Source organism: Ornithorhynchus anatinus, chromosome X1 (assembly GCF_004115215.2).
Source record: "Ornithorhynchus anatinus isolate Pmale09 chromosome X1, mOrnAna1.pri.v4, whole genome shotgun sequence".
NCBI classification, from domain to species: domain Eukaryota; kingdom Metazoa; phylum Chordata; class Mammalia; order Monotremata; family Ornithorhynchidae; genus Ornithorhynchus; species Ornithorhynchus anatinus.
In genome coordinates this window covers 100,824,216-100,830,434 of record NC_041749.1, presented here as the reverse complement: position 1 = coordinate 100,830,434, position 6,219 = coordinate 100,824,216, and positions in this window count along the sequence as shown.

Below are 6,219 nucleotides of genomic sequence, written 5' to 3'. Positions count from 1 at the left end.
TGTAAGATGATGGTGAAATACCTATCCTTCCCTACTACCCTTCCTTTCCAAAATCCTAGAATGAGTCATCTACAATCGCTGCTTAGAATTCCTTAACTCCCATTCTCTCCTGGACCCCCTCCAATCTGGCTTCTGTCCCCTCCACTCTACCGAGACTGCTCTCTCTGTCACCCATGACCTCCTTCTTGCCAAATCCAATGGCTCCTACTCCATTCTAATCCTCCTTGACCTCTCTGCTGCCTTTGACACTGTCAACCATCCCCTCCTCTTCCATACCTTATCTCACCTTGGCTTCAGGGATTCCGTCCTCCCCCGGTTCTCCTCTTATCTCTCTGGCCGGTCATTCTCGGTCTCCTTCGCAGGCGCCTCCTCCCCCTCCCATCCTTTAACTGTTGGAGTTCCTCAAGGGTCAGTTCTTGGCCCTCTTCTGTTCTCCATTTACACTCACTCCCTTGGTGAACTCATTCGCCCTCACGGCTTTGACTACCATCTCTACGCAGATGACACGCAGATCTACATCTCTGCCCCTGTCCTCTCCCCCTCCCTTCAGGCTCGCATCTCCTCCTGCCTCCAGGATGTCTCCACCTGGATGTCGGCCCGCCACCTAAAACTCAACATGAGCAAGACTGAGCTCCTCATCTTCCCTCCCAAGCCCGGTCCTCTCCCAGACTTCCCTATCACCGTGAATGGCACCACCATCCTTCCTGTCTCTCAGGCCCGCAATCTCGGTGTCATCCTTGACTCGTCTCTCTCGTTCACCCCACACATCCTATCCGTTACCAAGACCTGCCGGTTTCACCTTTACAATATCACCAAGATCTGCCCTTTCCTCTCCACCCAAACGGATACCTTACTGCTACAGGCTCTTGTTATATCCCAGCTAGACTACTGTGTCAGCCTTCTCTCTGATCTCCCTTCCTCCTCTCTCGCCCCGCTCCAGTCTATTCTTCACTCCGCTGCCCGGCTCATCTTCCTGCAGAAATGATCTGGGCATGTCACTCCCCTTCTTAAACACCTCCAGTGGTTGCCTATCAACCTCTGCTCCAAACAAAAACTCCTCACTCTAGGCTTCAAGGCTCTACATCACCTTGCCCCCTCCTACCTCTCCTCCCTTCTCTCTTTCTACCGTCCACCCCACACGCTCCGCTCCTCTGCCGCCCACCTCTTCACCGTCCCTCGGTCTCGCCTATCCTGCCGTCGACCCCTGGGCCACGTCCTCCCACGGTCCTGGAATGCCCTCCCTTCTCACCTCCGCCAAACTGATTCTCTTCCCCTCTTCAAAACCCTACTTAAAACTCACCTCCTCCAAGAGGCCTTCCCAGACTGAGCTCCCCTTCTCCCTCTACCGCCCCCCCTTCATCTCTCCACAGCTTAACCCTCTTTTCCCCCCATTTCCTTCTGCTCCTCCACCTCTCCCTTCCCATCCCCTCAGCACTGTACTTGTCTGCTCAACTGTATATATTTTCATTACCCTATTTATTTTGTTAATGAAATGTACATCGCCTTGATTCTATTTAGTTGCCATTGTTTTTACGAGATGTTCTTCCCCTTGACTCTATTTATTGCCATTGTTCTTGTCTGTCTGTCTCCCCCGATTAAACTGTAAGCCCGTCAAACGGCAGGGACTGTCTCTATCTGTTGCCGTCTTGTTCATTCCAAGCGCTTAGTACAGTGCTCTGCACATAGTAAGTGCTCAATAAATACTATTGAATGAATGAATGAATAGACTAAGACCCCCACCCCCCATGAGAATGGGCCTGTGTCTGATCCGGTTGTATGTATTTACCCCAGGACTTAGCACAGTGCTTGGCATATTGTAAGTGCTTAATAAATTCCACAATTAAAATGATAGGAAAGGAAGTAGAGAATCAAATCAAGAAGGCCCGGACATCCTTTGGGAGACTGTCAAATTGTGGCAGCTGGGAAAACTGAATCCCCAACAGAATCCTCATCTGATTCCTTTGGTAGCTCATCAACATCAGTGATGGACTAAACTCAACATCAAATAGTGAGACTACATCATAGCAATGGAGTTCTAGAATCAAGTCAGTATTGAAGCTATGTTCACCCTAACACAGCTGCACTGGGTAGAACCTGAAAGAATAATGAATTTCCACAGGATACTCAAAGAGCTGTTGTAGGGTGGATTGAAATTTGGAAATGAAGCACAAGGAGGACAGAGGAAGTGTTCTAAGATGACAGTAAAACAAAGCCTCAGATAAGGCTGTACCTCAACTGAAAACTGGGAGTCGACTGTTGCTGATAGTCCAACATGGAGCACTGCGAACAAGAAAAGAACGGTGCTTGTCAAGCAGAGGTTTTATAAGGATTATAAGAAAATGAGGCTAAAGTAAAACCAGTAAAAACAGCAAACACTATGGCACAGCAAGAGTCTGAGATAATTTTCCCTTGGATTAAGGGATCATCTCATTTAGAATGAAACAAAAGGGAGCTTTCAAATCAAAAGTTACAGCCATATTGGGGCTGAGACATAAATAGATCCCTACTAACCAGACATGGCCGAAGTCTGCATGCACATGGTCTTCATTGAAGTTGCTCTATAACAAACATTAAAACAGTGAGGATAGCTGCTTCTCAACACAAGAGTGGAGAGGAGCACCATTCCCTGCTTCTCAAAGGAGTGATCTGCAAGGACAGGTACCTGTAGAGTGAGAAGCTTGTATGGCCCTCTACATTTTCAGTCAGGTCTGTAGGCCTGCAAGAGCTTTTCTGCCACAAGGTAGCAGAAGCAGCATGGCCTAGTTGATAGAGCACAGACCTAGGGGGACCTGGGTTCTAATTCTGAGTCCCCCACTTGTCTGCTGTGTGACCTTGAGCAAGTCATTTCACTTCTCTGTGCCTCAGATACCTCATCTGTAATATGGGCATTAGGACTGTAAGCCCCATGTGGGACAGGGACTGTGTCTAACCCTCTTGGCTTTTATCCACCCCAGCACTTAATACAGTGCCTGACACAAGGTAAGCATTTAACAAATACCATAATTATCATTGTAATTATTAGCAATTATTATTATGATTGTTTTATGCTCAGTATGGTCAGAACCATGGGTTTTAGGTTGGTCTCTTCAGTCACACACTCACGCATTAATGATTTTCACCATGACATTATTGTCTTTGAACATGAAGGACAACTTTTTTATGGTATTTGATAAGTGTTTATTACGTGCCAGGCATTGTACTAACCAGCACTGTACTAATCACTGGGGTAGACAGGTTGGACACAGTCCATGTCTTCTAGGGGCTCACAGTCTTAATCCCCATTTGACAGCTGAGTTAACTGATGCCCAGAGAAGTCAAGTGACTTATCCAAAGTTACGCAGCAGACAGATGACAGAGCAAGGATTAAAACCCAGGTTTTCTGACACCCAGGCCCATGTTCTTTCCACTAGGCTGCGTAGATGTGTGTGTGTATGCGTGTGTGCATGCTTGTATACACAAGATAACTAGGAACTAAGAGATTTTCTGCCACCATCTGGAATGTGCTACCTTAAAAAAAATCACATATATTGCTTAAGAAGAAATCTTCAATGAAAAATAACTTTGTAAATCATAAATATGGCTTTCTCTGGTTTGGAAAAAACATGTTGATTATGAAATTTTGCCTGATATATCATTGCTTTTCATTAAAGTTTGCCATCTTCAGGAAAAAAAACAACTGTTATGTATGCACAGATTTACATAGATGCCAAATTGGATTTTCAGCAGAAGTATCTTTATAAACTGTACTTCATTTACATTTCACCACTTTTAACTCTGCCTCCATTTTGATACTTGTGTTCAAGAAGGATGTTTAGTTTCAATAATTGTTCAGAAAATCATGATTTTTCCTCACAGTCCATTGTGTCAGTACTATCTAGAAATTTGCATGAATCTATACTTTTAAGGGACTTTGGAACATTATTGCAACTGGGCTAATAATGACAAATGCAGTGGGTGCCTATGAATCCTAGAACAATGAATCTTAGAACAAAGGAAAAGCATAGTGCATCTGCTGAAGGGAAAGATACTGCTGAATACTGATTAGGAAAGAGGTCTGGGAGTTGTTGTAGAAAATCTCTAAAGCGTTCAGCTTAATGTGAAACTGCAGGAAAAGGGCAAGGAGAAAACTAGATTGTATTGCTAAGGGAAGACAATATAAATCAAGAGTTGGCGTTATTACTATAAGGCATATTGTTGACATCACCTAAAGAATTGTACTTTGTTTTCTGGTAGACAGATTAGCTACAGAGGAATTTATTTGGTGCTAAAAAATTGAGTGACATAGTGCACCCAAAGTAATAGGATGAATCCAAGATAAGGCAGTTGTATGAAAAAAAGGTGAAGGCTTGAATATCCATGTAAACCAATTAAAAAAATGGAAATACTATAAAACAGCACCTTGGGCCACCTGATCCTACCCCTTGTAAGAGTGTGCACATTTTCTAAAATGGCCTAGCTTAGCCATCATATGATAATAATAATGATTATGGTACTTGTTAAGCACTTACTATGTGCCCACTTAAGGCTCACACTCTTAATCCCCATTTTGCAAAAGAGGTAACTGAGACCCAGAGAAGTGAAGTGACTTGTCCAAGGTCACACAGCAGACTCGTGGCAGATCTGGAATTGGAACCCATGACCTTCTGACTCCCAGGCCTGTGCTCCACTAAGTCACGTTGCTTCTTCTCATATCATCAGTGGTATTTATTAAACACTTACGTGCTGAGCATTGTACTAAGTGCTTTGAAGAGTACAGTAGAACAGAGTTGCAGATACAGGTGGAAGTTTGCCATTTCTCTAGGTAATTATTCTAGTACTTACCAGATCTGTCATTCCTTCTTTCTTTCTTTCCTAACCCCAAGCATAGATCATTAATAAATAAAATTTAGACTCAAGTTTTTACTGCACAGAAGGACAGATAAAGGCAAGGAAGCAGGACTGAAAAGAAAGAGACACGTTGAAATATCGAGAAGAACGTGGTGGAGACTCATAGACAGGCAGATGCAGGGGCCACAGACAAAGACATTGGACATGAACCAATGTGGGGGACAATGGATCAGTCAGTGGCATTTGAGCACTTACTGTATGCAGAGCACTGAATTAAGTGCTTGGGAAAGTACAAGTGCAACAGAGTTGGTAGACATGTTCCCTCTCCACAGTGAGCTTACAGTCTCGAGGAAATTTCTTTGTAAAAAAAAATTACTTTAAGAAATAAGAAATCTGTTTGGATTTTCTGCCCCAAATCATGACAGAATGACTCAAAGGTATTAGGTTTTGATACAACATGATTTATTGATGTAAAATTCCATCCTTGTGCATGCTGACTTTTAGAGTTAGGAGGCATCCTGATTGTCAGGGGTTGGAGGCAGGCTAGACGAGATCAAGGTACATTGAGTAGGTTGGGTATTAGTGGAAGGAGGTGTGCAGTTTGGGTTGTGGTATTATTACTATTATTATGGTATTTTTTCTGGTATTTGTTAAACACTCATTATGTTCCAGGTTGGACACAATCCATGAATCCAACCTGAAGCTTTGTGAGTCAGAAGGCCATGGATTATTATCATTATTATTATTGGATTTATTAAGTACCTTACTATGTGCCAGGCACTGTACTAAGCGCTGGGGTGGATACAAGCAAATCAGGTTGGACACAGTCCCTGTCCCACATGGAGCTCACAGTTTCGATCCCCATTTTCCAGATGAGGTAACTGAGGCACAGAGAAGTTAAGTGACTTGCCCAAGGTCGCACAGCAGACAAGTGGTAGATCCAGGATTAGAACCCATGACCTGCTGACTCCTAGGTCTGTACTCTAGCCACTATGCCATTCTGCTTCACTTTTTACACAATTTACTGTGCCTCAGTTTCCTCATCTGTAAAATGGGGATTCAATACTGTTCTCCTCTCAGACTGTGAGGCCCAGGTGGGCCAGAGATTGTGTCTGACTTGATTAATATGTGTCTATCTCAGCACTTAGAACGGTGTTTAACACATAGTAAGACCCTCCTACCTCACCTCACTACTCTCCTACTACAACCCAGCCCACACACTTAGCTCCTCTAATGCCAACCTACTCACTGTACCTTGATCTTGTCCATCCTGGTTCCTCCACTTGTCTGCTGTGTGACCTTGGGCAAGTCACTCCACTTCTCTGTGCTTCAGTTATCTCATCTGTAAAATGAAGATTGAGACTTTGAGCCCAAAATGACACAGGGACTGTG